The sequence below is a fragment of the Cinclus cinclus genome, chromosome 9, assembly GCF_963662255.1.
Source record: "Cinclus cinclus chromosome 9, bCinCin1.1, whole genome shotgun sequence".
Taxonomy (NCBI): domain Eukaryota; kingdom Metazoa; phylum Chordata; class Aves; order Passeriformes; family Cinclidae; genus Cinclus; species Cinclus cinclus.
In genome coordinates this window covers 12,591,396-12,603,726 of record NC_085054.1, presented here as the reverse complement: position 1 = coordinate 12,603,726, position 12,331 = coordinate 12,591,396, and positions in this window count along the sequence as shown.

Here is a 12,331-nt window from a genome sequence, read left to right as displayed (position 1 = left end):
TGGTGCCCTGGGCTAACACAGCTAAGGAATGGCTCAGCTTTCCCTTCAAAAGAACAGAAATACGTCTCATAGGAAAGTCGATTAAAGGAGCATAACGCCTTCTGGAACCAAAATTAACTGCCTCTTACTTTTCTTTGAAAGGAATAGCTCGAGATCAGCAATATTATTATTTTTGTGGAATCCCCCTTCCCTTGCCCCCAAGTGCCAAATCCATTACTGGTCCCCGCAGGTGCCAAATATGCTAACAAACTATTTTAAAATTTCTTTGCAGTTGCCCCCTCTTTCTTTACATTGCTGTAAATCTTTGTAATGAACAATCTAAAAAAAAAAAAAAAAAAAGAAAAAAGAAAAAAAAAAGATATAGACGACTGAATTGTTGGTAACAATAGTGTAGTCCAGTGAAGATGAGTTGTGAGTTGTATATTTTACTGCACTTAGTTTTGGAATTGACTTTTTCATAAAGTAGCTAACCGAGATCTGACTTCCTGGGGAATCAAATGCACATCGAAAGTAAGAGTGATCATTCTTGTAAACCTCTTATTATACTAGTGAAGGAGAAGTAATATCTCTCCAGGACTCCCCCCCGGCGAAGCAGAATAATAAGTCTTCGAATTTTGAGTAGCAAATCTATACAATTAACGCATTTTTATATGGAAGTAAAAAAAAAAACGATTACGAACTGAAATATGCATCGGGCTAAATATTCAGTCTAGATTACACTCGACGGGGAAATCTCCTAATAGAAATTCAGGGTCATAAACGTGTGTATATTTTTGACTCTTCTGTAAATCGAATGTTGTGATTTTTATATTTGTTCTGTTACGTCTGTGGAACTGAATAATTTATACCAGTACATGCTCCATTGAGAAATGTTTCGGTTTTTGCCCGTTTGTATCGTCTGTGTATAACAAGTAAAATAAACCTGGCAAAATGTTGAGGTGGTGTTGGAAAAAGCACTTCGCCGATTTGCAACTAAGGGATCGGGTGGGACCAGGGGGAAGAGGCTGGCGGACTCGCCCGCTCCCGGCCGGCCGCGGGGCTCTGGAGCGGGAGTCCCGCCGCTGCTCTCCCTGACGGAGCTGGCCCGCTTGCCCCGCGTTTGTCCTTTTTCTGGGGGGGGGGGGGGGGGGAGGTGGAGGAGCGTAGGGGACAGTGCTTAGACCGCGGGGCCAAGCGTGGAGGTTTTGCAGTCGGCGAAAGAGGGAGATGAAACCCCGTCGGTTTTGTGAGGTTTATAATTATCCCTGCGTTTGACGCTTAAAAACCCTGACAGCACTTCGCAGGCGGGAGAGGTGCCTGGCGCGGGGCGGGGGTGCCATCGCTGGCGGAGCAGAGGCGAGGGAAGCAGCGCTGCCCGCCCGCAGCCTCCCCTCGCCTTCCCAGCGCGGGCGCTGCCCTGGCGGAGCCCCGCAGTGCCCCCAAGGCGGGCGCCCTTCCAGGCGAGCGGAGCCCCCGCTCCTGCCGCACCACCTCTCCCTCTGCCACCTTCCCGGGACTCTGCCCCCTTTCGAGACAACCACCTGTGGGTTTTAGCACAGGCACCTGCGCGGGCCGAGTCTGCGGGGGCTGGCGGAGAGCAGGCCGGGCTTGCTCTTGGTCCCGCGGTGACGCGGTAAGCGCGGTGCGGAGCCGTCGGAGGTGCTCTGTCCTGCCGCTGTACCGACGGCGGGCACCTGAGCACCCCAAGTGCGTTCCGTGCCCTCCGCCCCGGCCAAGGTGCGGGGCCCGAGCTGGTCCCTGCGTACCCAGCACCTCCGCCGCCCTCGTGGGGCAGCGCGGCCGCCGACCTGAGCCGGCTGCGGGGAGCGGTGCCCGCCCCGCGGTGCCGTCGGGCTCGGGGCCCTGCCCCGGGACCCCCGCACCCGGAGAGGGGTCGTGGGAGCAGCGCCCCCCGCCACCGCCCCTCAGAGAAGCGCGGGCGGTGCGCGCCTTTCCCCGGCCGCCTGTCCCCGAGCGGCGGGGGCCGGGGAGCCGCACGCGTCCCCCTCCTCAGCGCCCTCGCCTCTCCGCCTCCGGCGGGCATCGCTGTCCCGGTGCCCTCCCCGGGGCTTCCCGCACCCTAAATAACCCACGGCACGTTCCCGGCCCTCCTTCCCCGCTCTCGGCCGGCAAAAGCCGCCCCCCCCTGCCCCCGGCGCTGCCAGTCCCGCTGCGCTGCCCCCCGAGAGGGGAAAGGGAGCGGCCCGAGTCCCGCGGCGCTCCCCGCCCGCCTCCCCTCTGCCAGCGCCGTGTCGGGGCTGCTGCCCGCCGGGCAGGCACCCCGGGCACACCGCTCCTCCGCGAGGTTCCGCCAGGTTTTATTTAGCGGGGGTTAGCCAGCGGGTCTGCAATAAATGCGTAACGTGTGACAGGTCTGAACAAAATTCTTTCCTGTGCGTGAGTGGTTGATGTTATTCCGTAACTATTTCGACAGGATAATTCCATAACTATTTGTGCAAGAGACTGGAAGAGATAAGGGCTGCAGAAGTTAAACAGGCTATTTCCTGTCGGTAGGTCACTTTATTGCTATTATCATTTTTTTTAGAATATTGTATTTAGAGGTGCACCTGTGTATCTGCTAAACATGTTTACCAACCCTTTAAATTGTTTGCGTTCACCGAGGAGCCAATGTGCAGGTTTTGACACGGTGTGTTTAAATTGAAGCCCGTGCAGTTTAGTTGAAGCAAACCCCTGTGTATAAATTTGTTAGAGCAACAATTAATTGCATGAATTTGATGTGTAGTTTGTTCTAGGCATGCTGAATGGGTTTTAATTTAATTATTGTGTAAAATAATCTATTAAATTGCCGTTCCTCTATTTAATATAACACAAAATCAAGTTTCAATCTTTAGAACGTAATTCAAAGTTCCTGTTGGTAATACTTTCTATGATGTTTCAGATTAATACTATATCAAATGTAATACAGTGATTTATGCTCTACAGATTTTGCACGAGTACGCTATGCATATTTGATGACACATTGCATATTTTAACAAGGTTTTTAATGACTGATTGAAATGTTTGCTAAGATATTTTTTAAGAGCTGGAGGAGAAATGGTTGTGGAAAATGTGTGTAATAGAATAGTGATAAGGATGGGAGGGTTTTGATTGACAGTATGAGGAAGCAGATGGATGACTAGGTAGGTCAGAGGTAAAGATGACTTTGACAGGTTTTTAAGTTCCTTTGGCCATTTTGGTCCAATGAATCATGCAAAACATGTGTACATTACCAAACTGATGTCTCTGCATCGTTTACTGTTGGAATCCTCATCTTTTCAAACCCACCCTAACCTTCTTTCATCACCACTTGACGTGCTATGTCTAAACTAGATTGCAAGATCCTAAGAAGGCTAGAATCTGTCTTGTATTACTTGTCAGCATAAAAAAAAAAAGAAAAAAAAAGAAAAAATTAGGGAAAAAAATCATGTAAACCTATGGAGCTAGAAGAACAACTGCGACAGATTGGCAGAATAGGCGTAAGGTGGGACATGTTCTTCTTAATTTTCACTGTCTGGTCATCACTCCCCTCCCCTAGGTAGTGCTCAAGGGAGACGTGGTGAACAATTATTTTTCTTTTTTTATTCCCCCAAATGGCATAATCTGAATTTTTATAAGTCTGATAAGAGACCTAATTGCATAATTTTCCTTTTAACACTATGCAGTGAGTGCTGTTGCAGTAGTTAAAATGGTTTTCATTGCAGTCTGTTTTTTCAGGTGCTTTGCATGTCCCTTGCAAATTACTTTGTCAACTGGAAATGCTCTGATTTTTCCCTGTAAAAAGGGTTTACTGTTTTTGGAAATCTTATTTAAATTGCATAGGACAATTTAAAAATCTCTGTGATACAAAAAAAGAACGTGTGTGTATTGGGAAAAGCAGAACGAAAGGATTTTGCTGAAAGTACACTTTCCAGGTACTTTCTGTGCAGAATGGACACAGGTTTTCATTCCAAGTATTAAAACTTGTCATAAACATGGTTTTCAGTAGAGATTGTGTCACTTGCTAAGATATGGGGGCAAAGTCAAAGAAAGAAATATTGAAACAGCAGAGTGATAAGTAGAGGGAAGGCAGCAGACTGTTTGCATTCAGTACCCAGCTTTTTCCAGATAATATATTTGTGGTGGGTCTAGAGAGCCACACAGCTTACTGGTAACATTTCATGCTTTTATCAGAACGTGTATTAATCTGGAAATGCAAACAAAAGCATCTCTTATTTCAGAGCATGGTCTCTTGAAGCCCATTTGTTCAAATATTTATGTCTGAAAAAAACAGATATTGTTTGAAATATATATATACATATGTATATATAACTCTTACATTTTTGAGCATAAGTAATATTTTACTTCTTGGATGTAGAATAAATATGAATCCATTGGAATCCAAGGCTGCCGTTGCTGATTAGATGTAACTTTTGACCTTATAAAATATATTACACAATAAAAGCTGTGATGTTTTATCCATGCTATCACTGTGATTTGTCATAGTTGGAGTGTTTCTAATTCTAAGGGGCTGATATTAGTATGAATGATCTTCTTGGTCTTAAGACGACTTTTTAGGCCTTTTTTTTTAAACCAAAGGCAGAAAGGATTAAAAACTTCAGATACTTCTGTGTAAAACTGTCTATACTCTTACACGGATATTAAGCTTTAAATAAGAAACAGCTGGTAAATGACTTTGAATGTGTTTTAAGAGACATTTTAGGTAAAATGTTGATAGCTTGTAAATGTGTATTTCTGCCTCAGTCTCTGATCGTGCATACAAGTTCATATGTGTGAACAACGTAAAGTAAGAGGTCAGTCCTACAAAGAGTATTCACTTGTCTAAAAATTCACAGATATAAATGTTTTCAGGATCAAGGCCTTTTTCAATAATTGTGATAGTCGTGTACCTTGAAGTGACTGACTGATTTAGGATACACTTAATAATTTGATTTTTTTTTAATATAGCAGAAACATTGATGAATTACCAAAGCACATCATCCAAGCTTCCACTTTAGTCATTTGAAATATAATTTTTTGGCTTGTTTGGGTATTTTTTTTTTTAAACTGATGGCACTGACATATAAATTAAACTTTCTAGTCATGTCAGTTTCTGTGGGCCAGGCTAGGAATTCAGTTTTGTAAGTAAGCTTATTTCTTTATCCATATATAGTTACACATTGGCTGCTTTTGTTTATCCAGAAAGCAGATAATGGTCTGGGACTGAATGGTGAAAGAGCAACATGGATATTTTGAGTTGAGAGAAATTTTATGCTGCTGAAAGATGTCCTAGTTTAGATGAAGACACCCACCCACTAAGAATTAAACTGAAATCATAAACGTAAGTTAAAAAAAATGTATTTTATGATTGATCAATGCCCTGATTAAAGCTTATATCCCTTCGTGGAAATGTTTGCCGTCAGATTTTTGGCTTCCAACTCAAAATATCGGTGTTGCTCTTTCACCCTTCAGTCCCAGACCTCCTGCTGGAGGCACTGCAGAAATACGGTGGCTGCTCTCTGGCCCTGGGGACAGCTGTGGCTCATCCTGCATTTTCTGGAAGTGCACTCGAGGGCCTGGCAGGGGCACCTCCTGCCCTGCCTCTTGCTCTGCCATCCATCGGTGTCTGCACGTCCCTAACTGCGACCTGTGGGGCCACAGTGTCACAGAAAGGACCGCTCCTCACCCTGCATCCCCGCCCGAGGCATCTCCCCTCTCCCCACATTCCCACTGCTGTCCCACTGTACTTCTAGAGCATGAGGGGTTGGGACATAGGTGTTGCTTTAAGCTTTGTGTAAGCTCTCTCCTGGAAGCCCAGGTTGCTCTTACATCAGGAGAAGGAGCCTTTCCCTTGAATTAGATGCAGGGTGTTGAGGAAGAGGTAAAGGGCTTTGTTTTCTATTGTCAGTTCCTGACTTTCCTATGGAACCTATCGTGCATCAGCGATGAGGGTAGGGACATTTTGCAAAAATCTCCAAGGAGTTCAGTCACCTGTGTTTAGAAATGATGAAAATCTCACTGAAAAATCTCCAGTGCTTATGGCTCTAAACTACTTTCACACTTTTTGCGGTTTTATTCTTGGGCACATCATCGAGCAGTTATTTCAGTCACGCATTGAGGATGGCATTTGTCACAGAGTTAGGGTCAGAATAGCATGGATTAAATCCTCAGCCGGTGTACAGTTATGTCATTTCATGGGTTTCAGAGATTCAATGCTGCTTTGTATTGAAACAATCTGATTGTTTCCTCTTGGTTTAGATGCTATCCAAAGCAGGTGCTGCTCGATGGAAAGAATAGGACCAAGCACTAATTGAAACACAAATGGATATACAAATTTGTTTTTCCAGTAGTAAAATAACTATTAAAATATCAACAGATATCTTACATTTTTGTTTTTCACTGTTTAGATTGTAAGAATAATTGAAACTTCCTTTCTGCTTATTGTCAAGCTTATTTTCAATGATTTAATTGTTTTAATGATTGAATCTAAAGCAATTTGTTTGGTGTGTGTAATACAAGAACTTGTCCCCTTCTGGGGACAATGTTTAGGTCAGCTATATTCTTTTAATATAAAAGTGTTGTTCAGAAATTGAATGGAAAGGAGTTAACTAGGTATTGCAATTCTTCTTATAAGTGTTTAGGATTTTGCAATGCCCAAATCCTTTTTACCTTCTTTGAAGTGTTATCTAGTGTAGCTCATTTTTCCTTTGTGTTAAATATTAAAAAACCCTCTGATGTTAGCATTTAGTATTGCATTTTTAGATATTTCAGTGTTTTAGTTGTTGTATTTCCATATACTGTTCACTTATAACTTCTTTCTCATCACTATATAAACAAAAATTATTTTTAAATAAAGTTTTTTTTTAAATCACAAATGCATTCATTTGTATAAGCAGCTATAAACTAAAGTAATGTGAAATGTAATGGCAGAAATAAAATATGGGCCTATAAAAATGAATGTAATTTATATAAGTGGTATGTGAAGGTATGATTTCTTCAGGACTATATTGCCTCATAGGCTATTCAGTCAGATGTAACCTAAAAGGCCAAACCCTGAAGTAGTCTGCTACTGGTATATATATTTATTTTTCAAATCCACTGTAACTGGAGAAACAGCACAAATTGTTGTCCTGTAACAGCATAAAGTTTAGTGTATATGTGCATATAAGTCTTTGTAGGATCAGGGCCCAAGTCTCTTCTGCTTTGCAGTGCTCTCTGTTGTGGGTTTTGGGGCGGATTTTTTCCTTCTGGTAATTAAAATGCAGTTCTGTCATTGCGGTCACATTTCCCAGTTACAGAGGGACAAGGGCAATGCCTGTGCTAAATACACAATGTGCTAAACGGTAGCTATATTTAATTTTGACTTTGTTTTAATATCTACAGTTGCCTCAGGATAAGGATCTAGGAGATTGGAAGTGTGGTTCTGTGTACTCAACCCTTTTCACGAGGGTTGTTTTGCTGTCAGCTCAGCTCTCTGAAGTCACTTGGATGGTGATGGTGCTATTGCATGGGAAAGGCTGCCAGGCTGGTGGGTGCAAGGGCAGGACAGCGGGAAGCTGGTGATCCCTTTCACAGGCAGGTAGGAGATGGGCTTGTCTCCAGCCCAAAGGCTGCTCTCTCGGAGCTGTTTAGGATAGCGCACGCGATCGCTGAATTCCTGGGTGGTGGAGCAGCAGAGCTCCAAGATGATGCACGTACACCAGTAGCCCCAGGTAGTGGCTGCTCTCTTCCCCTGCTAGATGTCCAAAGCTTCCCGGGACCTCCAGACCCGGCCTTTGTCTCCACCATCCTTTTCTTTAGTGGGGGCACTTCGCTGGCTCTTCCAAGGTGTGTTGTGTTTAGAACCAGAGCAGGCAGACGAGTGCTTTCTCCTGCAACTCCTTCTGTGAAGGATGCTTAAACCAGGAAAGCTCAGGCTTAGTGAAGAGGAGGGAAAGTCTATGAAAGGCTGCTTTCTTTTGTACCCAAACTTCTACATTTACATTTTCATTTACGTACATTTTCTTGTGATTGTTAAGGGTTTACGTCACATAAAACATTTAACATTACATGTTTCATAAGAATCTATAATGTAAAACATTTTTAGTATTTGTAGTTGTATAATCAGTGTCCACTTCTGACTTTTTTCTTTAGCAGCAACTAACAGGTGAAGTCTTATTTATTTCAATTTATGGGGCCTCTGCTGATCTAACTTTGATCTGTAATAGCTTTTTGACTAAAAAAAATCAGAATTTTAGTACCATTTTCAAAAAGGTTACTGACAAGAGGATATCTTGAAAAAACCTACTTACATTTATTTTATAAAAATGTTTAAACATGTAAAAAATTGTCATCCACTGTAATTGCAAAAAGTGTGTCATGGTAAACCAATAACTAATCTATAGGATTAAATATCGTCTCAAATAATATTATTTCTGAATGATAGAAGAACATTCTATAACTGTTATGCATATTTTTTGGACTATACATATGTGCTGTTTTGCCTGAGAAAAACTGAGGTTTATGGTTTTTGGTTCAGTTTTTTTTTTTTTTTCTCCCTAGAAAATAGTGTAATGCAGCTTTTTCTTCCATGTTTTTCTCCATCTTGGTGTCCTCTTATTATTCATCAGAGATTTAGGAGCAACTCAGCTAGTGCTTTTATTCCACGCCATCATATTTTTCTTCCTTTTTATTTTGTGTAAGATTAGGTTGTTATTATTATATTTGCAACATCCTTTGCAAAGTGTAATCTTGTAATACAATGCCTGCAGTGACAAACCACAGCTAGTCTGAGACTGGGAATATTTTTCTTGAGTGTCTCCACCATCAGTCTATGGTGTGTGTATGTCAGTTTTACCGAAAGCTTGGATAGGGTATCAGCTGTCAGTGAATCTTGTCTAGATTTATATTCTAGCTGTAAACCTCACAACTGTGTGAAGACTAGCCTCTGCAATCTAGGCGATGAAACTTCGAAATTCTTCCTCGCGGCTGTTACTAGTGGCTTTGTTTCTGACAGCTTCTAATTTTCTGTACATAATAAAATCAATTATTTTGCATGTATATGCTAAAGCTAGAGGCTGTTTTTTGACTGTGCATGCTACAATTAGTTATGTAAATAGCAGCATATGCTACAAGTTTTCAGTGCTCACCCTGTCTTTACAGAAGTGTTGGCTCAGGCTCTGCTTTGAAGTTAGTTGGCAGAGGTGTTTGGTTCTCCATGGCTCAGGCTTTGAAGACATTGCTTTCTTCGGCAGCTCCCTCTCATGTTTAGTGTTTCACTCTATAGTACCTGTGTGTACACCAAAGCCAATGCATGCCTTGAATGCATGGGGGATTTTGGTAGTCAGAGTTTTAAATTTCTCCGTATTTTTCTTGACTCGTAATAGAGGTATGCTGGTAATTGTGTGCTACTGAACAACTCCTGTTAGTGTACATCCATCTTCTACTTATCACACTTAGACTATTTCTTCAAGTTTGAACTTATGTTTCTGCTTAATGATTTCTAAACCAGACCTTTCCAGAGATTCTAGGGTATTTAATGGAATTAAATTCTAATTTATTCCCATATGGAACCCTTATTATTGCTGTCTTTTCAATAGCATCAAAAATTTTTGTTTATTTTTGCAAAATACTTCCTCTGCAGAGTACAATCCAAAAGGTAGGTTCTCTCTACAACTGCCTGAAAGGAGGTGGTAGTGAGGTGGGGTTTGGTCTCTCTTGCCATGTCTCAAAGCAAAAGGCTGAGCCTTTTTGCTCAAATGGCCTTACTTTGCACCGGGCGAAGTTTGGATTAGATAGTAGGAAAAAAAAATCACTGAAAGAGTGGTTAGGCATTGTAATGAGTTTCCCAGGGAGGTGGTAGAGTTCTTTTTGAAATATTCAAGGGGAGTCTGGGTGTGGCACTTGGGGATATGGTTTAGGGGTGATTATGATGGTGCTGGGTTGAAGGTTGCAGCGGATGATCTTGAAGGTTTCTTAAAACCTTGATGGTTCTGTGATTCTGTAAAGCAGGACGTTCCCAGTGGTGTTTTAAACCTGTCCACATGCAATTGGCTTTCCCTGGAAGATTCTCCTGGAACACTGATAAAATACCCGGTGTGGAGCAGGTTTTGACATCTAAATCTTAAATTACAGACTTTCCTAGTATGAGTCAGAAAACCAGACAGGTTTGTTAAAGTCTGTTTTCTATCACTTTTCTGCTAGCTCCTTATATAGAGGTGATATTTTAAGATAATTTTGGTTAAGAGTTTATGTTGTGGCACCTACTAATAGAAGATATTTGTTAGATATGCACATTCCTCCAGAATTCATTAATAAGGTCAGCTTAACTCTTAAGTTAGCTGTGCGCTAGTACTTTGGAGAATCAGGTATCTTCTGTGTTTATGTGGTAACACCTTACTGCAGAGGGCAAATGACACTAAAGCCACAATGCAGTTGTGAGCAGGAGCTTCATGGCTGGTGCCAGACTGAATTTAGGTGCTGTGAAAAACCTCTGAAAAGAACAATCCAACAAGAAGTGTGAGAAGCCAGGCTCCTATAGTGGGTTGACCAAAGAAGTAATTAGATATTTTGAAGACTAGCTGATATGCTGATACCCAAGGAGTAAATAATTCAGAGTCTGCTGGGGCATAAGACGGAAAATATGTTGAGTCAATACATTCCTCACTTTATAGCTGAGGAAAGATCCTAAATCTAACACAGCAAAATAATAAAATAATTTTTCTAAAAGAAGGAGCTGGTATAGTCTGAAATGTGAGAAAGGAAATCTATAGCGCAGGATAATTGATGAACTGGGTTGGTAGAAATAGAATTACAAAAGGAGAGACCACTCATAACTAGCAGAAGCCACAGTCTTCCATCAAAATCCTTTGTCTGTTGTCTTCTACCAGGATTATTAGCTAGTGATTACATGCATGGGACCTTGTATTTTAGAGAAAGATAAGGGTTGCTCTTTGAGCTGAAGATTTTAATTCCTGCATACTGCTAAACACTTGTATTTCTCTCTTCTTTGAGAGAGGGCTTGTTAGCACACACACCTTCTGCTTTGTCATACATAAAAGTATTCACATCTTCCTATTTCTGGATGTGTATGGTGGGTCTTGAAAGAGGAAATTCCAGTGACAAAATGACCTGTTGGTCTAATAGCAGCTGCTTAGGAATCACAGAATCATAGAATATCCTCAGTTGGAGGGGATCCACAATGACCATTGAGCCCAAATTCTGAGTCTCCACAAGACAACCCCAAAACACACATCATTTAACCAAGATGTTGCTAAGTATACTTCCTAAAATTCTTGTTTTAGCCTTTTATCCAACTTAAACTTATCTTTTAAAACCCATACCTTAAAACATGTGCAACATCTGTGCATATGGAAATACTTAGAAACCGGCTATAATGATGTTGGTTGTATTACTGATAAGGTAAATTATAAATGTAGATGTCATTACATTAATTTGGCCTGATTAACAGCTTAAAATGCTGCTTTTGTAAGTATTTTTTTTTCTTTGAAAGTAAACCAATTCTCCAAATGTATTTAAAATGTTAATAAACTATTAAATGAACAAGTAACACTATATTCAACATTTTTACACCATTTCTACAGTGGGTAAAATTGTAGTATAAAGTTGGTGTATACTTGATAACAATTTACATGTTTATTTTACCATCTGGTAAATGTGTAAACGATATTTTGAGAAGCACATTTCAAATTCACTTTAACAACTTATCCCCGACAATATGTATCCTATCTCATGTACTGACTGGAAGGATTTTGAAAACCTCTCAGAGAGAAATGCAGTAACAAAACATTTATTTTTTTAGTGATGAGTAAGATCAAGCTTAGCATCTAGTTGGAGGTCTTTCAATATTTAGGAAGGATTTTGGTGCATTACTGGTGTCAAAGAGAGATTTCAGACTGTTTTACACACTATGGTATAAAGATATCATATCATCTTCCCTAAAGAAACCATAGGGTGCATAGGTAGTAATAACAAAACAAATACAGTTTGCTATGTTGTTGTATAACTGTATTGTATCCTTTCCAGGGGGTTTGAATTTGCTATCTCTTGTGTCTAAATATGGGAAGCTCATTATTAGAAGTGTTACAGTGAACCCCAAGTGAATTGCTTTTCTCATGTACTTTAACAGCACTTTGACACTGCAGCCTTCTGCCTTTTTATTTTAGTCTTCTGTTTATTGGTCTCTCTGGATTAAATTGCAAGCACTTTCTTAAATACACCAAACTAGAGAATATTCTGTTGTAACTCAGCTTATATTCACCCTTTCCTAGCTGTTACTAATCTTAACTGAAAAACAAAAACCCAACAACACTCTCCCCCAAATTAAAAAAAAAATAATAATCCAAACCCCGAAAAAGATTTCCTTTTCTGCTTCCCC